Source organism: Gymnodraco acuticeps, unplaced genomic scaffold, assembly GCF_902827175.1.
Source record: "Gymnodraco acuticeps unplaced genomic scaffold, fGymAcu1.1, whole genome shotgun sequence".
Classification (NCBI taxonomy): Eukaryota; Metazoa; Chordata; class Actinopteri; order Perciformes; family Bathydraconidae; genus Gymnodraco; species Gymnodraco acuticeps.
In genome coordinates, this window is record NW_022990042.1 from 3,408,041 (window position 1) to 3,431,879 (window position 23,839).

The 23,839-nt window shown below is 40.2% G+C and overlaps 1 long non-coding RNA gene and 1 pseudogene across 1 annotated transcript; one reads left to right on the forward strand and one right to left on the reverse strand.

The window, feature by feature from the left end:
- Positions 1-41: 41 nt before the first annotated feature.
- Positions 42-15,971, reverse strand: LOC117545623 (annotated as a pseudogene).
- LOC117545529 lies at positions 4,799-8,168 on the forward strand. Its single transcript, XR_004568851.1, has 3 exons — positions 4,799-4,848; positions 7,692-7,775; positions 7,919-8,168. It is a non-coding gene; the product is annotated as an uncharacterized LOC117545529 (long non-coding RNA).
- Positions 15,972-23,839: the final 7,868 nt, after the last annotated feature.

A 23,839-nucleotide genomic window follows, 5' to 3' on the forward strand; every position in this document is an offset into this window, starting at 1 on the left:
AGAGGTGCAGTTATGGTGTATTTGTGTAGGCTGTCCCTGAAGTTAGCATTAAAAGGGCTCCCCTCTGCAAAAAAGTCAATGATATTTCTCCATTGGATTTTGGAATATCCATAAAATAAAATCTGTGGCAAACACATGTTATGATAGGCAATTTACACGTTTTGTTCAGCAGGATTATCTCCACATAGATTACCTTTCAACATCACCACTTTGATGATTGTTGAAAGGTAACGTAATCGCCACAAATGAAAAGCTAACATACAAACTACATCATGGTCGAATGGCTGCACTTCAAAACCGCTAAGCTAAAGTGAGCTAATATTAGTAGTGATGACCTTTAGTAGGTTACTTTAGCCAGCACTTGTTGGCATCCACCATTTTGTATGATACATGAAAGCTTTAGGCATTCACCTGTGTGGAATTAACAGACTGTATTTTATGTTATTGAACAAAACGTAAAGGTCTGTTTTTTTAGATGAGGGACCTCGCAAGGGTAAATTGTTAACTCATTTCCCGGTTTTCAGGACTAATTCCTGCACCTGTTAAGGTTTACCTTTAAGAAGCCCTATACACTTTACTTTAGCCTTTGGTTTTGTGCACCAGGTGGCACCTGCAATGCATTGTCCATTGCACAGACACAGCTCTCCAATTGTAAGGTGACATTATGAGGAAGGGAGAAGTGTCTGCACAGTATCACTGAACACAGTTCCTGAGCCTGTGTCTGACTCTTTGAACATGCATGAAGTCAGTCCTTTTGCAGGAGATAGAGCTCACACTGCATGTTGATGGCTTTAGAATCAGGCTGCATCAGATCTCTGCTTCTCCTTATCTCCAAGGCCTCTCTGCTTAGAAGCCGCATCAAACAGGACTTTGTATTGTTCCGATTCAATAAAGCGGGGGAAGGAGTCATTCTCTATCAGGCTGTAGATTTTCCTCTGCGCCACAACAAAACATGACAGAGATGCTTGCCGGACACTCTGCCTGATGATCTCTCTTGTGTAGAAGTCTAAGTTCACCTGCAAACAAATGTAACATAAACACAACTTGAATAACTGAAACATGCTGATTCAATGTAAAATGTTGCAATCAACAGCTGCACCTGCATAACTATTGTTGGAAAGGAACTATTTAAAATCTTGGTTACTGTGGTTGATGTACAGTAAATGATACAAGTCAGAGTTTTTTTTAGGACTTTCAATACTTGATTATTTTTCTAGTAAATGCCACTTCTCGTCATTTGTGCAATAAATACATTTACTATTAATGTGAAAACTAATGATGTATGTATAGTTTGTATTTTGTTGGTCGAACGCACTTATTGTAAGTCGCTTTGGATAAAAGCGTCAGCTAAATGCAATGTAATGTAATGTAATGTCATATCTCTTGTCCCATGCTTAGTTTAGATGTTGGGCCAGTAATCATCTATATGTTGGGAGGGTTAACCCTAACCCTAACGGATGATGCTGGTCTCCGGTCGGGCTCGGCCGGTCGACGGGTTCCTTCAGACCACACCCCAAAACAGGGAGGGTTCGTGATGAAAGGGACTAAGAGGGTCACTTAGTCACTAACCCACTCTGATCCCTCCCGTGGCCCGTCTCCTGGGCTCCCGTTGCCCGGCCAGCCGTCTCCGGGTCTCAGCTCACTTCTAGAACTTGGTTCTGGCTCCAGCTGCTCCTCCCACTGGGAACCAGAATTCCTTTATTCTCCTGACTTTTTAGATCACATTCCCCCAGGATCCCCTCAGCCTATAACCAGTCATAAACATACACATTTTCCAGAATTGGTCAAAACACTTTTTTTTAAAAACTCACATTTGCCCATATGTCGAATAACACACACACACCCATCCACTAGATCAGGGGTGCCCAACCTTTTTTGAACCGAGAGCTACTTTTAAAGTTGCCAGTCTGCCGAGATCTACCAGTCCAAATAGAGAGGCGTAGCCATTACTGACAGCCTACTACCAGGTAAATACACACTTCTACTTGTATAAAACTGACCTTTGTACGATTAATACTTCATAAAATACTGCAGATACTTTATTTTACCCCTTTCTAATCTACACACATACAAGTATTTAACTGAAGTTACACAACAGTGTTGTTGATACAGAGTTGGAGTTTATTCAGACGTCACATACTACAGTGGGTAATGTTTTCAAGAAACATTGAGCAGTGCTGCCACATATGACACGAAAGAAAAGACTCTGAACCCTTTCTTTGCCATTATATAAAAATAGTGTTGGTACAAAAGTATAAATTAGGCTTAGTAATAAGACAACTCAGATCTGAAGCTACACAGGAATCTGCTTCCAAAGTGCAATAAAAAAGACAAAATTAATAGAATCAAACCCTTTTTTTTTTGCATTTTAGTAGAGTATAACAATAAATGCCTTTAAAATAGGATGCAAGCAACACTAGTTTCTTAACCTGAACTGATAATAGACTATAATCAATTTAAGTTTGCATTCTTATTAGGGATGCACCGAATATTCGGCCACCGAAAATTATCGGCCGAAAATGGTTAAAAAGGCCCTTTCGGCTTTCGGCCGAAAGGGCCTACACATTATACATTTTTTACCAATGTATATATATATATATTTCTATTAATCATTTTCGGGCATTCGGTTTTCGGCCAACTGTTTCCTATTTTCGGTATCGGTTTCGGCCAAGAATTTCCCATTCGGTGCACCCCTAATTCTTATACCATTTTGTACAATAATTATAATGAATAGGTTCAAACAAACAAAAACTTACAGCTGATTAATTACGGTATCTAACTTGAGTTTTTATTATATCAAAAACCTGTTGAAATGCTTCTGTTATTTTTACTGTCCCCCAAAGCGCGTCGGCAGCCTCCAGGAATGCTTCTTTCACAACTTCGCCGTCTTTGAAAGACTTCATGTGTTTCGCAAGAACGTGACTGACACGATAAGATGCTCTGGTAGCAGCCTTGCTCTTGTTGTTGGGCCTGGTGAAAATGGACTGCTGTGCATTTAGCTGTCCTTTCAGGCCCCTCCCCTTTTGGGAGCGTCGGGCAGAATTAGGAGGGAATTCCGTCTCGTAGCGTTTGTGCACTGTTTTGAAATGCCGCTCCTAAATGACCCTTCTTCGATAAAGCCACGCTCGCATTGCAGATGAGACAGATGGACTTTGAATTGGAATAGATACAAAAATAATCATCCTCCCACTCCGAGTGAAAATTATATATTTTGGGCTTTTTTGCTTCTGCCATAATTGCGGTCTTGTGTGTGTGCGGACTGTCACTCCTGTTGACACCATGGATGTATAATAAGAACTGGATACAGCGTGGGAGGCGGGCCTCATTCATTCCTATGAGAGTTGCTCATTAGCGCATGATGATAAAATGGCCCAATTTTTGAGAGAGCGAAACGTCACAGATTACCCGGCATGCCTGAGAAGTACCCGTATGCGCTCATAGCGCATGCGCAACTTTAACCAAAATGCTCGTTCACATCAAGCACGTCAATTTGCGTACACGTAACAGCACCGCACGTTCATGACAGCATGCTGTTACGTGTATAACAAATCATTACCATGGTAATGATTTGTTATTATGATGGTTTTGATATTAACGAGTCATTATGCTAATGTAAACATCAATCGTTATGTACTTATATTACGCTGTAACAGGATCTAGTGATATCCAAGCAACAGAGCTTAATTTAGCATGAAAGAATGATTGCACTGTATATATATATATATATATATATATATATTAGGGCTGTCAAACGATTAAAATGTTTAATCAGATTAATCACAGCTTAAAAATGAATTAATCATGATTAATCACCATTCGAACTATGTCCAAAATATGCCATTTATTTATGTATATTGTTGTGGGAATGGAAAGATAAATGAAAGAAGGCGGATATATCCATTTAACATACAGTATCTATGTTTATTATAAATATTTTCTGCGTGTCAAAATGAAAGACAACCCACCCACCTATCAATCATCAAACCGTGGGGTCTTAATTCATTCATTCAGGAAAGTCGACAGAGGGGGGGGGGGGGGGGGGGCGGCGGCTAGTGGAGTACTTCGTGACCACAGAGTGTGAACGTTGTGATCAGCTGTTTTAGCGCAGTTCTCCAGTGAAGGGGGGGGGGGGGGGGGGGGGAGTCTCCCTCCGCAGCCGGTTGGCGTAGTTTTGGCACAATTCCGTTGTACAGACCGACGTTAACAGCAGCCCTGTCTGTGCACACGGAGACCGACTCTGTCGTCCGGTGATCTAACCGCCTTCTGGAAAAGCTTCACAAGTACGTCGGTACGCAAATGCGCTTTGTGACACAAGTGACGGTACGCATTTCAGATTACGCACATAACCTGCGTACCAGTTATGTATACCCCTGTACTCAGGGCCGGCCCTTCCCACTGGCGAACTAGGCGGTCGCCTAGGGCGCCAGATCTGGAGGGGCGCTGCGCTGGGAGAAAAAATAATAATAATAAAAAAGTTTTTTTATTTAAAAAAAAAAAAAAGTTTTATTCCTGCCTAATTTTATGCCCTTGATGTAATACGTTTACATTAATAATTGAATAAAGTAAACACCTTTTGCACCCCGGGCCGGTGGCAACATTTAGCATTTGCCCTGTACGATGGGCGCTGTAACTGTAAGTGATGAAAGGGGGGGATGGTCGCTTATCTGGCACCCACGGGCCGCGACTCACAGCCAAAGTGACGCGGCAGCTCCAGCTGAAAGTGTCAGAGATTGCAACGATGCAACAGCAAAAGGCAAACAATTAGCATAATGAAAAGGTCCAAGCCTTCAAGGGCAACGGGAAGGAAACGGAAAAAAGAACAGGAGGAATCGAAAGTCAAAGACAGAGGTACGTCGGCTTGTGTAAAAAAGAAAAAAGTCAGTACTGTACATAGCCGCGGGAAGTCATTTTGCTCAGGGGGTGCTGCCAAAAGTGGGGAGGTAGCCGCTTAAAAAAAAAAAAAAAGGCGGTGCCGGGCCGGGCCCAGCTGTCAGCGATACGAGCCGCATACATTGTTTGTTAAAGGCGAGACACGGCAGGCAAAAACATCGTTTTTCATGCACTGGTCAATTTTGAGATGTTGTGCTATTTTGATTCCATAACATGTTTTCTTTCAGGCTTTTGGAAGGAAAACGTACAAAATACACATTTAAATGTTCATTTTACTATAGTTTGTCTATTTGCGTCTGTATATTTCTCCTAAATTCACCAAAAGTTAGCATTCTAATGTAACATAAAGTACCGCGACCGCTGTTTGCACAATGTCATCGTTGGAAAGCTCCGTCTCTCCTGCACAATCTCATCGGATCCAAATATGGTCATTTCCTTTGTATCAGCAACCAATCGTGAAAGTACAAAAGGGTCTTAAACCAAAAAACGAAATCTCATTGGCTGGTGTCAACTTCTGACAACGTGATTCGTTCAGATGCGTCACGTGATGTGCTAAAACACTTCCTGGTTAGCTTTCCGCTAGAAATTTAGATCTCAAAATGGCAAAAAAAACGGCGAAAAAAACGTTCACAGAGAAGACAACAACAATTGTCACTTGCACGAAGCAAGGTTATACAAAAAACAAATGACCCCGAACATGAAATACCTTCACGGAGTGCGTCGATGCGCAAGCTGTCATCCAAAAAACAGGAGGGTTTAGCTAGCGCCTCACTGCAATCTTTAAAGGTCGTTTTCTCAAAATGAGTTTTTTCTCCTACTCTGAGTTCGAAATGTCCACTTCAGTTGCACTTACATACACCAAACCTTCCAGTTATATTCCTATCAATATTATGAAGGCTTTTACAGAAGGGTTTGTTCAAATTCATAGCCTGAATTATATAAGATGTTATACCTAGAAACATGGCGAAAATTGATATTTTAGGGCTGTTGACAGTATTTTCTGATTTATGGAGTGATAAAAAGAGATATCCAAAATCCCTTCTGTGAAAGCCTTAGATGCTAATATGACTACAAAATGAAACGAGAATTTTGAACCTGGCTTTATCCAAAGTTCAGATTTCGGTTCCTGAAATGTGTTAAAATATGCACAAATTTAATGAGATAATGGATCATTTGCATATTCAGAAAACTTATAATATAAGAAACTATTGCCTTATTGTAGGTAATTAACTGGAGAAATTACCCTATTCACCTGGGGTGTCTCGCCTTAACTTTAATAAACCATTATAGACCTTAGCAACAGCTGCACATGCCCACATGCTAACTATGGGTCTTACAAACCTACATAACATAACAAATAGTCAGAAAATATTATTTACAATATTAATAAAACTATGAATTCAATTTTAACTGATTGACAAGGCAAAACACTGCCCAGAGGCAGCAGCATTAAAGGAAACATATCGTCTTACCTTGTGTTGGGGCTTCACAAAACTCCAAATGTAGCTTGGGGTGGCACTAATGAAGACCCTCATTAGAGCAGATACATCCACATTGTCCAAAATGTTACTATGGACATGCATTAAAGTCAGATGTGTCAGTCTCTTCTGTGTCATATTACTCTAGTTGTAGAGGTGGTGGGCTGAGGTGGTCCACTCTTTTTATTGCGTTGTTTGTTGGAGAACAAAATCCAAAATCCTTTTTTGCGCCATTCTAGAAAGTTGTCACTCTGCAGTGTGTGTGTCGCGTCAATTACGTCACTCTCCCACGACCTATGACCTAGATGACTCGGATTTTATTTATTTGGAAAATAAATTCAAGCCACCTGATATATACAAATATATACTATGACTATTATATGCTACTGTATACAGCTAATTTTATTTTAAGTAAAATCATAACTATTTTATGTAGCTTAATTATTTTTATTTAGGTGGTTTTTCAAATGTACACCACTCGCCAACAGGGGGTGCTGCAGCACCCCCTGCACCCCTACTTCCCGCGGCTATGGTACTGTACCGTTAGACATTTGATTTTAAGCTAGCTAGCTAGCTAAGGAGGTAGCCTGCCCATGATACAGCTTTGATGCCATGCTAGCCGCGAGCCTCTGATACAGAATGATAAATAGTAAATACAAATGATTTAAAGTTTTTATTTATGTGTTATTATTCTTATATAATCTTTTTGTAAATAATATACTACTTTTCTATTGTGATAGCTGTAAATTGATCCTCCAATAGTGTTTAATTTGTCAGATAGTTTATTTTCACGGTCAACTTGTGTGTAGGCCTATATATATATTTATTTTTCTGTTTATTTTCTATTATATTTTAGAATTTGTTTATTTTCTGCTCTTTTTAATGTCTAATCATTGTGCAATGCTTTGTTTTATATGCTTCTGTAACGAAATAATGTGAATGTTAGCCAGAAGAAAGCTATCTGGATAACTGCTCTTTTGTATAAAGTGAGGCTGACCAACCAATATGGGCATGTGTTATTATTTACATTACATGTCATTTGTTAGACGCTTTTATCCAAAGTGACTTACATACATTCAGTACTGTGGACAATCCCCACAGGAGCAATTTGGGGTGAAGTGTCTTGCCCAGGGACACAACGACATGCTGACTGCAGTGGGACTCGAACTTGATACCCCCTGATTCAAAGTCCAGACCTAACTTTTATATAGGCCAGTTGTGAACTTGCATACAGCTGAGGCAGATTGCAGCAGTTATTTTTGCCTGACTGTATATACATGTTTTTGCTTGTAATGTGCTAATATCTACCCTATAATTTTCCAGCTGCACTTGAGAAATACCTCAAAAAGCCCCCAGTTGCTGGAGAAGGAACATCTGATCTCCCATGTACATCACACTCTGAAGAATGTAAGTTTTGCCAAACATTTATGGTCTCTGTGTAATCGTTAATACACTACTTTTTGTCATTATTATTATTGTTATTATTATGATAAATAATGAAAACTGAAGCATGAATAACTTCTTTGCATGTTTGGATTGCCTGCCTGCAGGTGAAGGAATAACGAGCACAGTATGTGAGTCCACCATTGCAGCCCCCTCAGATCCTGCTGACTGCCCAGGCCCATCTGAGTCCACCATTGCAGTCCCCTCAGATCCTGCTGACTGCCCAGGCCCATCTGAGTCCAACATTGCAGTCCCCTCAGATCCTGCTGACTGGCCAGCACTGAGTGATACAGTGAGAAAAGCCATGTGAACATCACATTGAAATCATGGTCTGATACCAGATGGGAGAGTCGGATCAACAGCATAGAGGCTAGGGCTGTAGCAATACACTAATCTCACGATACGATACGATACACGATATTCAGCTCACGATACGATATATATCACGATATTCAGCCAACGATACGATTCGATACGATTCGATATAATTCGATACACTTATATCATTTTCTGAAAGATTTTAAAGGGACAGTGTGATTTTGGTGACATCTTGTGAGTGTTCCATTGACTTGGATTGAATTAATTCAACTGAAAACTGAAAGCATCAATTATACAATATATGGCTCTGACAGAGAGTCTACAGCTTGCAAATGCTGGACAAAATGAATCAAAAGATGTGGTGAGAAAATGTGTTTCATTTATTGAAACAGTGCAAACTGTAACTTACAAGCCTTTGAAACGTAAGTACATAAAGTGCAGTATCACAATGGACAATGGAGAATTAAAAGGTGCAGCAGGTGGCGGAACACAGGGGATTTGAATGGGACTTGTTAGAAATTAAAATCAATGTTTTGATGGCATAAAGTACCTTAAACATACCGTCAGTTTAAATGCTGTTTTATACTGAAAAACCAGAAGTTCTTGTGCACAACCAGTTGTTAAGCTTTTATTCTGAAAATCCTTCATCTCCGGTTAGCATTTAGCATGTGGCTAATATACCATTTACTATAGAGGTGAATTTAGTAGCGATATGACACGGAGTGTTGCACACCGAAACCTACTGATTTCAACACTACAACTATAGACGTCGAGATATTATTATTGCTGAATATTAAATGAAGGTACAGTTTATTTGAATACGTTTGTTTACAGACGTGGGTAGCATGAGACAACATCCGGAACTACCAGAAATGATACCAGCCGTGAGGTATTTTTGGAGTATTGATTACAGCGTTTAAAATGTATTAAATGAAAAGTCATGAAAGAGATAAGGAGGAGAAAAGGCGTGTTTAGTTATATATTTAATGTACAATGCCTGAATCCTCTGTAATGCGCAACAACGAACATTGGAGACGTGGAGGGCCGGCCCCCAGCAGCGCCAACCGGCCCACAGGGAGGAGCCAGCAGAGGATATTTAACAGCTGGAAAGGTGGAGCTCGCTCTCTTCCCTTCGCTCACGAGAGCCAGAACACAGCTGTTTTTCTGACTGAACCATCTTCTGCTTGTAACATTACCGCACTTTTTATTAATTAAAGTATACATTTGAACCTTCTCAGAGACTCAATTAGTCTCCTTTTTAAAGCTTCTCTTCTGGACGCGAGAATAACGAACACAGTTATCAGACTTAATGTATCGATACCCGCAGCTGAAATATCGATACTTTCTCGGAAAACTAAATATCGATATATATCGCAGGATCGATTAAATTGCACAGCCCTAATAGAGGCTGTAAGGTATCAGGCTGCAGAAGTCAGAGATGCACTTCTAGAGGTGAGGGATAAAGCCACAGATGGAGTTGTAAAAATTGAGGCACAATCTTTGGCTGAAGAGGTTGGATCATACCGCTTTGCAATATGCACTGTGGTATGGTATGACATCCTGACCAACATCAAACATGTCAGCAACATGTTGCAATCAGTGTCAATGCAGCTGGATATTGCTGTTGACCTCCTGAGAAAAACAGAAGTTTCTTTGGTCAGCTACAAAAGCAATGGATTTGCTTCTGCCCAAGCATCTGCCAAAAGACATCTGTGGCCAAATGAATGTGGAAGCTGTTCTCAAGCAGAAGAGGCTGAGAACAACCAAGAGACAGTTCTCCTATGAGTCCCCGGAGGAGCAAGTGAGTGATGCACTAAAGAAACTCGAAGTTTCTTTTTTCAATATGGTGGTGGATGTTTCCATTGCATCACTGCAGGAGAGATTCAAGGCCTTAGGTGAAGTAGAGGAAAAGTTTGGGGTGCTACTCAACTTCCCTGACCTGCCAAAGGAAGATCTGACGAAGCAGTGTGAAACACTCAGCAACACCCTGAGCTGGGGTGGACAGTCAGACCTGGATAAGAGGGAACTTGCACTGGAGATGCAGAATTTCCCAGCTTTGCCAAAAGCCAACATGACCACCCTGGAACTTCTGACTTTCCTACAGGAGAAGAAAATGAACGAAGTGTATCCAAATATGTGGGTGGCCCTCAGGATCGCTGTCACTACTCCAGTGACAGTTGCTGCTGGGGAGAGGAGCTTCTCCAAATTGAAGCTCATTAAAACATACCTGAGGTCGTCAGTGGCTCAAGAACGCCTCAATGGATTAGCTTTAATAAGCATCAATCGCAAGGTTTCGGGGCAAATATCATTTGACGATACAATAAATGAATTTGCAGCAAGGAAGTCCAGACGTGTCTGACTTTAAGGATGTGGACTAATTAAATGACACAATAACATAGCAGAGACGTGTTGTTCTGATTGCCTGTTTCATTTGATTCATAGTGTGTGTAATGTTGTTCATTATCTTAATTTATTTGCAATAATCTCAGTTGTAAGAGCTCCGTTGGCTATATTTGTGTCCACGTTTGCACTTTCTTTTCTTAAAGTTTTAAGAGAAGCTACTTTTGTTTGATGAGTGATTTTCATTTAATAACTACAATATTAATAATAAGGATAAAATAAATAAATATGTTACATTTATTTGTTATTGGCTGTGGGTTATTGGTTATGTTCACATACTTATTTGGTTATTAAAATGTAAACCGATCTTTTTCATATGGAGTTATAGCGTTGTACCTCCTATCAGGTCTCTAGTAATTGTGTGCTCAAAGTGCACCAGATTGAAGCATTTTTCCTTAAAATGTTAAAAAAAAAATCTTTCCGGGGGGACATACCCCCGGACCCCCCTAGAGAATGTGACATCCACCCCCCAATTAAAACATGTTCATACAATGAATACATTTGAAACCTTTATGTATATTACCTATGTCAATAAGTTTCTGTTTTTGTAGTGTATTGGGCTTTTGTAGAGATTTTTCATTTATTCTTTAGATATTCTATTGTGTATTGCTTGGAGGGGGGGGGGGGCACCAAATCATAATCTCGCCTAGGGCACCAAAATGTCTAGGGCCGGCCCTGCCTGTACTACAGCAAAAGTATTCCTGCAACAACACCACGCCGTTATCTTGATTCTGATTGGCCAGAAGACATTATCAAAGATGTTCTATTGAGAAGACGATCACTACGTGACAAAAGTTTTCAAAACCGTGGCTACTGAAATCAGTCTTACTAACTGCTGTCTGTGCAATTTACTCCGCGCGAGTTGGCAGACTTTATTTGGCTTACTTTAACATCATTTTTCATGGTGGGGCTAAGCCATTTCTTGGTATGGGTGTAGCCTACCCCAGCCATACCCTGGTGCTGCCACTGGTGGCACGTATGGGGCGGGCCATTCTGCACATGCGTTAAATATTTTAATGCAATTAATTCAAAAAATTAATTACCGCCGTTAACGCGATAATTTTGACAGCACTAATATATATATATACTTACAGTGGCGGTTCTAGAACAATTTGACTGGGGGGGCCACTGGGGGGCCAGTTATTTTCTGAGGGGGGCACAATAAATGCAGGACAAAAAAGAGAACTAGACAGTATGAAGTAATTGCGCATAAGAAAACAATGCAATACAGTTATTGGTATTTGTTTCAGTACACTTATTTATTTCAGATAGATCTTATAGTTATTACTGTTAGCTTCAGCTTAAGTTATAGTGCAATGTTTGCACTAACACCATATTTATATAAAAATAAAGGCAATGAACAGTTACATCTCTACTTTACATAAGGGTGTCTGCACAATCTCACATTACAGCAACAAAATCCTGCGTTTTTTGGCAAACCGAGTACCAGAAAATATACATTTAAAAAAAAATTAGGGGGGCCACAGGGGGGTCAGAGGTCAGTGTTAGGGGGCACTGGCCCCCCTACCCCCCTAGAACCGCCCCTGGATACTTATAATAATAAGTAATATTAACTTTATTTAATACAACATTTACGGTACAAGATTTAATCATACAACCCATGTAGTATGATAATGAATTATAGCAAACATGTGCAATATCCATTATTATAGCTCCGTGGGCTGGCAGTAAGACGATATGGGTCCGTTCTTATTGTGCATCCATGGGTAAAGATAAACGCAACTCACATTGGTTTCTCAAGCAGCATCTCTGTAAACTACGTGTATTGACTGAATTTCACTCTCTGCCTTTAACGGCTCGTTGTAGCTCCAATAGCTCCAGCCCCCACCCTTCCTGTGAGCACAGTGTGCTCTGATTGGTCGGGACACGTAACTTGAACGTGCCGGGTGGCGCGGTCCCGTGGGTTAGATGCGCGTTCATAATGCAGAGGGAAATAACTCTCAGAATAACGTTATTAGCACATTATTACAACTTGAGGGTCGATCGACTGGTTGGGCACCCCTACACTAGATGGTGACAGGAGACCCTAATTCTGACCTAACCGTAAGGGGAGTCTTGGAGGAATCTACATGTACACAAAAGTACTTTTTTGAAAGTTAACGGACTAAATTGACCATTTTAATTTCAAACAGAAACATATTTTTTTATTCCAGTATGAAAAGATAACCTAGGTCTTGTAGATCCTGGCCTATTTTTGGAACTTTCATTCACACATTGTTCATCCGACTTTTTGGAACTTTCATTCACACATTGTTCATCCGACAAGGGTCAACTTTAGTGCAGAAAATTGAGACCTTAACAAATCTCCAAACGGCTGATCTTTAAAATGTAGATGTAGACTATATACTGCCAAGTTAACAAAGACTAATAATTATTCTCTCATTGGTTTCAAGGTGTCTATTATTACCAACTACTTACCAATTCATCAATATATTGAGGGACATCTATAAGCAAATTTGAATATATAGCCAACCAATATTCACATATACTTACTGCCATGGTTTGAGCATATTCAGTCACCTAATAGAATTTGTTTTCACCTGTTTTGGAGACTCATCCCTGATGAACTCTTCATAAATTCTTGCTGCTCTGCGTGTTTGCTCCTCTGGACGCTTAGAGGTTTTGAACTCGTGACAGAAGTCCAGGTTTTCCTCACAGAACTCTGACTTCAGAAAGTCCCGAAATACTTTTTGTCCGCCTTTTTTACACAAGGGAACAAAACTTCCTTATAAAGAAGTTTCTGAACAGAAACCAAGCGTGATATTAGTTTTGTGTTGCTTGAAAGCGGATGAAAATTACATTTCTGGGAAAGAATGGTCTCGAGAGATTCTCCCGGTGGGCTCGTTTCATTTGTTTCTTGTCTGCAGAGGGAAGACAAGAAGGTTTTTGTGATTTGTCAAAACATTAGTCAGCACAATATTATTATAAAGTAAATTAAAACAACACCTGTTGAATTTTTTTTATGGTAGACCGTCTATTACCTTATTCTGTATTCTATATATACACTGCGGTCTATACTCAGAGACCACTATATTTTGAAAAACTCTTGAAATCAACCGACCATCATAACATATTAAGGCTTGCCAACAGCAAATAATTTGTGTTACCATCAAATAAGATTACAGAGTCAAAAGATTTAATAAGGTTAGCCTGGAAAATTATTTTAGCAACCATTAATCCTAAAAATGAATACAGAGTTTAATCCAAGATCAATGGATGCTAAAGGGTCTTGATAATGTTGTCTTCAGGGATTGTAATTTTAAAGGTCCCCTATTTTACTGTTTTTCATCAATATATTATAGGTCTCAGTTATATAGAAAACATGTCTCTGAAGTGTTTGGCTTCAAATACCAAACAGATCATTGTAGCATCCCATAAACCTTGGTTGGTGATTGGCTAATGTTTACACAAGCCAAAAACGATATGACATCATAAAGGGGCCGAAATCTGATCAGCTGATTTTCAGACAGGTTTTATATCGATGGATCAGGATAAAAAGAGAGGGAATCTTCTTTCCTGAAACGTTCAGAATCTCTTTACATAGATGGGACACATACAGTGGGGCAAAAAAGTATTTAGTCAGCCACCAATTGTGCAAGTTCTCCCACTTAAATAGATGAGAGAGGCCTGTCATTTTCATCCTAGGTACACTTCAACTATGAGAGACAGAATGGGGGGAAAGAATCCAGGAAATCACATTGTAGGATTTTTAATGAATTAATTGGTCAATTCCTCGGTAAAATAAGTATTTGCTCACCTACAAACAAACAAGATTTCTGGCTCTCACAGACCTGTAACTTCTTCTTTAAGAGCCTCCTCTGTCCTCCACTTGTTAACTGTATTAATGGCACCTGTTTGAACTCGTTATCAGTATAAAAGACACCTGTCCACAACCTCAAACAGTCACACTCCAAACTCCACTATGGCCAAGACCAAAGAGCTGTCAAAGGACACCAGAAACAAAATTGTAGACCTGCACCAGGCTGGGAAGACTGCATCTGCAATAGGTAAGCAGCTTGGTGTGAAGAAATCAACTGTGGGAGCAATTATTAGAAAATGGAAGACATACAAGACCACTGATAATCTCCCTCGATCTGGGGCTCCACGCAAGATCTCACCCCGTGGGGTCAAAATGATCACAAGAACGGTGAGCAAAAATCCCAGAACCACACGGGGAGACCTAGTCAATGACCTGCAGAGAGCTAGGACCAAAGTAACAAAGGCTACCATCAGTACAACACTACGCCGCCAGGGAATCAAATCCTGCAGTGCCAGACGTGTCCCCCTGCTTAAGCCAGTACATGTCCAGGCCCGTCTGAAATTTGCTAGAGAGCATTTAGATGATCCAGAAGAGGATTGGGAGAATGTCATATGGTCAGATGAAACCAAAATATAACTTTTTGGTAAAAACTAAACTAGATGTGTTTGGAGGAGAAAGAATGCTGAGTTGCATCCAAAGAACACCATACCTACTGTGAAACATGGGGGTGGAAACATCATGCTTTGGGGCTGTTTTTCTGCAAAGGGACCAGGACCTGATCCGTGTAAAGGAAATAATGAATGGGGCCATGTATCGTGAGATTTTGAGTGACAACCTCCTTCCATCAGCAAGGGCATTGAAGATGAAACGTGGCTGGGTCTTTCAGCATGACAATGATCCCAAACACACCGCCCGGGCAACGAAGGAGTGGCTTCGTAAGAAGCATTTCAAGGTACTGGAGTGGCCTAGCCAGTCTCCAGATCTCAACCCCATAGAAAATCTTTGGAGGGAGTTGAAAGTCTGTGTTGCCCAGCGACAGCCCCAAAACATCACTGCTCTAGAGGAGATCTGCATGGAGGAATGGGCCAAAATACCAGCAACAGTGTGTGAAAACCTTGTGAAGACTTACAGAAAACGTTTGACCTCTGTCATTGCCAACAAAGGGTATATAACAAAGTATTGAGATGAACTTTTGTTATTGACCAAATACTTATTTTCCACCATAATTTGCAAATAAATTCTTTAAAAATCAGACAATGTGATTTTCTAGATTTTTTCTTCTCATTTTGTCTCTCATAGTTGAGGTATACCTAGGATAACAATTACAGGCCTCTCTCATCTTTTTAAGTGGGAGAACTTGCACAATTGGTGGCCGACTAAATACTTTTTTGCCCCACTGTATGTATGGTTAAAGGACAAGAAAAGTGGATTTTGCACAATAGGTAACCTTTAAGTTAAATGTCTGTTTCCTTGTATCTTGTCTTTAAATGTGTCCTTGTTGTTGCAAATGTCGCTGCTATGATGCAAGAAACATTTCAGACTTGATGTGACAATAAAGTATTATCGCACTGTACCGTACCGCGTATCGTAACAACAACACACACATCATTTACTCACATTCTCTTTGTGTCCTGGAGGTCCAAAGATGTTGCTCGCTTCATATTGAAATTGAACTGCACTACCATATGATCATTTGAAGGTTTCTCTCAGCGTTCATGATGCAGCTGAATCAGAAATATGTTTCCCTATAGTCTCTCGCCTCTTCTTACTGAGTGATATCCGAATGGTATATCAGTGAGCTTCAGCTCTTTCTTCCACCTCTGTTGACATACAGCCTGATTGTTACATTATGAGAAGGAGCCCCATGAATTCTGCAAGTGCGTCAAACCTTGTGCTCTTCCCTAATGTTTAGTGATAGAACAGAATGCTGCTGTGTTTCATGACCTCCCTCACATTCTCCACAGTTAAATGCATTACATTCCCCTCCGTTATTTAGCTCACTATACAAGTCTGAGCTATTCTTAGTCACAGGTCGAGTGGTCATGAGTTTTGCTGTTTTCAATGCAGTTACTTATGTGTCTTTCTTTCATAGCCTCAGGGTAACCTCCCCTCCCCCCCTTGTTGCTTCTTCCCACAGTTCTCAATTTAGGCTTCGTAAAATGCTGTTGATTTTGTGATGCTACATTACAATTAAAGAAATACCTCAGCCACAAAATGATCCTTTGTAAATCTATTACTCATGCTGTGTTACCTTAAAGTCTTGAAGATTAAAATGTGATGTTTTCAAGAATCCACAGTGAACGAAGAATTAAAAAAATGCAAAAGTCTTGATGAATGGAAGTACATGGGGCTACATTTAATAACAGCAACATTTTATCAAAACATGGATTTTACCGTCACAAAAGAAACGACTACACTACTTTCCAAAAAATCTGTATTAAATAGGATGTTTGATACAGTTTTGATGTAAACCCAGCCCCCATTTACTTCTATTGATCCAAACATTTCTCAATTTGTTGGAGTTTTTGTTCACCATGGAGGCCTGCAAGAAAGTACATTTCTAGAATTCATGGTAACATGGGGAGAGACATTTTAATACAAATTGTCATTTTGTGGGTGTATTATTCCTTTAAGTGTAATTTTGAAGTTTATTTCCTTTTAACATTCTCAATCTTTCCAAAAGAATGATATGCCTCTGTAAGGAATCAATAATAATGTGTTATGATCATTATAAACATGCATGTTATTTGAAACTGTGCAAGAAAAATGTATTATATTGTACAAATATAAAACTCAGAAGTTGGGTTAGAGGGAAAGTTAAATATCAGCAGTATAAACCTTTTAATTCATATTGTTTATTGTTACTGTCCAGTTATTTAAATGCCAAATCTTTCATTTTTGAGGTACATATACATTTGATAACATATACAGAATAACTATAGGTTTTTGTTGTTGTTTAAATTAAAGTCTGTTTTAATTTATAGTGTTTATAAGCTTTACTTGAACGACATTATACCTTTAGCTTCGTATTACCAGGGGACGAAACATGCAAATTATTGGAGAGTGGGTTTCTCCTAAAGAAACCCACTCTCAACCCGTCTGATGTTATAAACTACAGGCCTGTCTCTCTCCTCCCGTTCCTGTCTAAATCACTTGAACGCGCTGTCTTTAAACAACTCTCCTGTTATCTCAATCAGAACAACCTTCTGGATCCGCAGGTCAAGGCAGGTTTCAAGGCAGGTTTCAAGGCAGGTCACTCCACAGAAACTGCTCTCATTGCTGTCACGGAGGAACTGCACACTGCCAAAACTGCATCCCTCTCCTCTGTCATCATCCTGTTGGACCTGTCTGCTGCATTCGACACGGTGAATCATCAGATCCTCCTTCGCACTCTCCAAAAACTTGGAGTTTCAGGCTCTGCACTTTCCCTCCTCACCTCATACCTGAAAGACCGTACCTACAGGGTGACTTGGAGAGGGTCTGAGTCCGACCCTTGTCAATTAACTACGGGGGTCCCTCAGGGCTCTGTTCTTGGTCCCCTCCTCTTCTCCTTGTACACAAACTCGCTCGGATCAGTCATTAGCCCGCATGGTTTTTCTTACCACTGCTACGCTGACGACACCCAATTAATTCTGTCCTTTCCCCGCTCAGAGACCCAGGTCGTCGCACGCATCTCTGCTTGTCTAGCTGACATCTCTCAGTGGATGTCTGCTCACCACCTCAAGCTCAACCTTGACAAGACTGAGCTGCTCTTCCTCCCGGGAAAAGATTGTCCAACTCTTGACCTAACAATCAACATCGGCACCTCAGTTGTTTCCCCGACTCAGACTGCAAGGAATCTGGGTGTGACCCTAGATAACAACCTGTCCTTCACTGCAAACATCGCTGCTACAACCCGTTGCTGCAGATACACGCTTTACAACATCAGGAAGATACGTCCCCAGCTGACTCAGAAAGCGACTCAGGTTCTGGTCCAGGCTCTCGTCATCTCACGCCTAGACTACTGCAACTCCCTCCTGGCTGGTCTACCTGCATGTGCCATCCGACCTCTGCAGCTCATCCAGAATGCAGCGGCTCGTCTGGTTTTCAATCTTCCTAAATTCTCCCACACCACTCCGCTCCTCCGCTCGCTTCACTGGCTTCCGGTAACTGCTAGAATCCACTTCAAGACACTGGTACTTGCTTACCGTGCTGCGAATGGATCTGGCCCTTCCTACATCCAGGACATGGTTAAACCGTACACCCCAGCGCGTGCACTACGCTCTGCATCAGCCAAACGACTCGTTGCGCCCTCGCTGCGAGGGGGACCCAAGTTCCCATCGGCGAAAACACGTGGGTTTGCTGTCCTGGCTCCAAGATGGTGGAATGAGCTCCCCATTGACATCAGGACGGCAGATAGCTTGCACATCTTCCGGCGCAAACTGAAAACTCATCTCTTTCGACTCCACTTCGAGCGTTAGAACGATTAACGAAGCACTTTTATACTAATAAAGGACTGGATTACCTAAAGCCAGTTGAGTAGCACTTGAAATGTTTGGCTCTATGAAACCTGATATACTTATATGATTCTGTTTTCTTCAAGGTTGTGTCTTCCTGGTCGAATGTACTTATTGTAAGTCGCTTTGGATAAAAGCGTCAGCTAAATGCAATGTAATGTAATGTAATGTAATGTAATTGGATATTATACTTCAATGCACACTCTCTTAGGGGTTGGAGTTATTACCCCAGGGTAAAACACTTCACTTACATTCACCAATCTGATAAGTACCTCTTTATCATTTTAAGAGTAGCAGCACTCAGGCAGATAACCAAAAATTGTCTGAGAGCAACAGCACCGCGGCCAGAACAATGAAAGTAGATTTTAATAACACTTGACAAAATGAACACGATAACTGTAGTATTAAGAATTGAGGTAATCTATTTGAATTTAGATTTAATATAAAAGGACATTTACACTATTGTACAAATTGGAGGTGGACATTGAATCAAGATTTAATAAAAATATAGAAGGAAGAGGAGGATACATGATCAAATCTTTTGGCTCCCACATTTGCAATTATTTCACTAAATATAAAGTGTATTGAATGTATTTTGGTGTAAGGGTTATTGCTGCATTGAATAATAACTGTAAATAAAGAGTATACAAAAAGTCTATCTGTACCAGCTCTGTGAGACTGTCGTGACTTTAAGCCATGAAAGTATAATAACTACTGAATATAGGACCACCATTTGGTTCCAATTTGCCCAGTGGCCACTAGTGAAAGTAGCTAGAACATTTCAAAAAGCAAAAAGAAATAAATTATGAATCCTTCCATAATGAGTCTTGATCCATGGAGGTTATACATTTGTAAAATTGATAGAAGAAGAAGAAGAAGAAGAAGAAGAAGAAGAAGAAGAAGAAGAAGAAGAAGAAGAAGAAGAAGAAGAAGAAGAAGAAGAAGAAGAAGAAGAAGAAGAAGAAGAAGAAGAAGAAGAAGAAGAAGAAGAAGAAGAAGAAGAAGAAGAAGAATTTTCATTTTCAGAGGCCCACATAACTAGCAAGCAGTGGCGGATTTAGGATTGCAGGAGATCTGGGGCTTAGCCCAGGAGTCGTTGGGTTGGGGGGCGTGGTGCAGGGGTACAGTGCTATTTTTTATAAGTGGGAGGTGGACCGAACATCCTTTAGGGGGGTCTTCACCTCCTCTCGGGGGGTCCGGGGGCATTTTAAATATTGAAGTTGAAAGCATCAATCTGGTGCACTTTGAGAGCAACATTAACCCTACCTTAATAACACCTTAAAGCGGACAAAAGGCACTGGAGAACACTTATTAACACCCTTTAATGAAGCAAACTAATGCCTTAACTCACTCAAATAGTCGTTTACTTATTAAGGTGAAACGAATGTGCGTAGAGTTTTAAAGGATGTGGATAGTCTCACCTTTTTTATTCTGGCGCATTGCTTATCGTTTTATAGATCTATTCTCATCCACCATCTTTGTTTGTGACGTAAAGAGTGTAAGAGTCACGTTTCTGAATCGGACACTCTGAGTGGATGCAGTCACAGCCAATCGGAGTCTGATTCAGAGGGTTGCCTGTCAGTTCTGTTGTTATGTGTACTGAAACGAGAGCCGGTATAATTCCACGCGCGAAAACAAAATAAAAATTGGAATACGTTATTTTAGTGTCTTAAAAGTAGACTGAGGTATGAAGGGTTAACGTTACATTTTAGGATAATTTTTAGTCATGTTCTGTATACATACTAACATATAAGGGTATACTTAGTGTGGTTACTCCATGTTTACTAGCTATAACGTTAACGTTACATCACTCTTTTTCACTTCTTACTCAGTCAGCCAGAGTGCAGATATCACCATTAGATTAACAAACTTGAAACATCATCCATTTCTTGACTGCTGGTGATGACATTGTTGTCAGCTGCTGATACTGCTGCTGCTGATACTGCTGCTGCTGCAGCTTGTGGCGCCTGCTTCGATGACAATAACTTTCTAATATCCATAACTGTATAGGCTATTAGCTTAAAACTCGTCAGGCACTAGGAAGGATCACTTCTTCTTCAGGGCAGGCTACGCAGTACCCAGGCTAATGCCCCACAGTGGCTGCCTCTCTGGTGGACTCCGGTACTGCACCTTACTCCCGAGACGTTTTTTAAAAAAAAAATTTTTTTAAGTGAAACATCCGGGGCTTTTCAGAAAACATCCGGGGCTTGAGCCCAAGTAGTCACCTCCTAGCGCCGCCACTGCTAGCAAGTATGTGCCAGGCGAGACATTCTCATTGGATTGAACGTCATTGCCATCCCAGCAGCTGCTTAACCCAGCAGCTGCTAATAATGTTTTTGTCATTTGGAGATTAGCAGGATTACAACATTACTACAAAATATGAGCATAATGTGATTTTTGTAAAAGGATCTGACTTTGTTTCTTTTTGTTAACCGTATTTTCCTGGCCTACTGACTGATTCTGTTTTATAGTTTTTAATTTCTCTGATTAAGTTTATTTTTAAATTCAGACAGAGAAGAAGGTATTGGCCCCGATATATTAGTCATCGCTCCCAGAGTCTGATTGTGGCCAGACTGATAGGCCGACGGTTCCAAGATTGAGCAACAATAGCCACAGCTTTGTGTCAGAAACTGAAAGTGAAAATGATCACTCTCACTTTAGGATATACATGTATATACAACCTGTAAAATGTAAATGTGTCTCAGTGAAAGAGATTTTTGATCTTAAGGAGGCTGCCTGAGTAAATAGAAAACATGTGTAATAACTGTTTTATGTCTTTAAGTAGACATGTTGTGCTTAGCAGTAAATGGATAATGAATATGAATTGTTAAACACACGTCATTGGGAATGAGATATTAGAAAACCCCCGAATAAAAAAACTGTATACAAGATCAAACTGGAAATGGCCAGTGACATAAGGACCTGATTCACACGAATGTGGTTTGTAGAGCCAGACTGGGCTGTTTCAAACAGGAAGTAGCTGTGCGCAGAAAAACCAACAGTCTCATACATACATCCAAAAGTGATCTGTAAAATGTTCACAACCTGTTCTGTGGTCAGGAAACAAACTCTATGTGCTGTGAGCACACTTTTAACAGAGATATCATGCAGGTAGTGGACCCTCATTTAGTTTTAATACTCATAATGCAGTTTGATTTTGGAGATTACTAACAGATCAAATCAACAGATAGAACTGATCAGAAACAGTCATTTCTATCCAATCAGCAACTCATGACCTCAGTGTTGAGGCCTAAGTTATATGTACAAAAGTATACTGAGGGACACTTGATTTTTACCTCTACAATTTCATATAATACTAATTTTCATACTGGTTTTGTTTTTGGAGACCTGAAAAACAAAAACCTGCCATTAATCATAAGAAACAGTAACATGGGGTAGCAGATTTTTCTCCTGCTTAACTTTTTTAGAGTTTCTATTGAAGACTGCGACTTGCAACAAAAAACAAATCTATAAATACTTTTTCAATCTGTTCGACAGACTATAAATATGCAAAACTAAAACTCGAGTTGCTCAATACAAATTACAGGCACCATAGTTAGTATTTTTTTTATCTCCTTAAAATCCTCTTCTTGCTGTGAAAAACAAGTCTTTCTTTCAATTGAATATCTTAATCAAGTGTCACTGCACTGAAAACTTGTTAAATGATTTCACTCATAAACAGGACGTAAAAACTAACAATATGACCACATTTTTGTTGCACACACAATTCATTATTAAGGTCAATTCTGAGGAAGCCATGACCTTAGAGCCAAGTAAAGCAGAATATCTAGGTCTCCCTTTGCGTGAGTGCTATACCATTACCTACATAAAACCAGTTAATTCACATTTATTAAGGCCAAAGGGGAGATTATGAAACAAACATGTTACAGTTTGATGTCTTAGTAAAAGCTCAGAGTGTATCAGCAGCATCTTTGATCTACACCATCATCATAAAAACTTTTGTGGCCTGCAGGACTCTATCGGATGACTCAGTACATTCTGCAGCTCATAAAACTGTGTTGTCTAAATTAAGAATGTATACAACCCCTCTATGCTGTAGATATAATAATAGAGTATGTTTGTATGATAGGCTTTGAGCATTGTAGTTACAGATATACACAAATATATTAGTTTTACATAATACAGATCAGACAGGCAAAACCAAGGTTAAAAATAATTTTACAACCTTTAATTTGCTATCCACACCAAGGCAGTGTGCTGCTGGTGGTTCATATTATTGTTGGGTTGTAATGTAATGTTAACCACAAGCATGGTCAAGTAGCTCTAACAATGTGAACACTGAGAATATTTGTGTCATGGTTTTTTCCCTGTCATTCAACCAGGCCCGGTTCTACGGGGGTGCATAAGGATGCATTGCACCCTCAGTTGAGTCGTTTTGCACACTCATTTGAAAAATTAAAAGTGAAAAATTAAAATAAATGAAACATATTACATATATAATAACAATAATAATAATAGTAGTAAGAAGAAGAAGAAGAAGAGAAATATAGTTGAAATAAAATAAATTGTAATTGTGGTTAAATAACATTGTCTGCTGCATTTATTTGGTCAATTTAAACGGTAAGTAACGTTATTATGTCAGGTGCGCGTGACCTGTGCCGCTGCGCGTTCGTCATCTGCAAGGTGCTTACACAGCAGTCAATGATGGAACTCAGAAAATGGTTAAAACACAGCCCTTATCGCCAGCAGTAACACTGCATCTACTGCAGGTAATAACAATTCAGATCATGGGGACATTACGTTACCCGCGGCCACTGTCGTGGACACTAACGTCCTCCCGCCCGACTCGCCGGCTTTGCCCGCCTCGCCCACGGAGGCAGAGCAGCCGTCTTCGTTGCCCCAAACACCGCCACCCCTCGGCGGTCCGCAAGTCCCAACTCGCCTGTACAGTGGGGTAAGGCGCTCATTTTGCAGCTCATGGTTTCAAAACAGAGATTGGCTGGAATATTCATGTAAAAAAGATGCCATCTTCTGCTATGCATGTAGACATTTTGGTTCAAGTAAGTCAGATG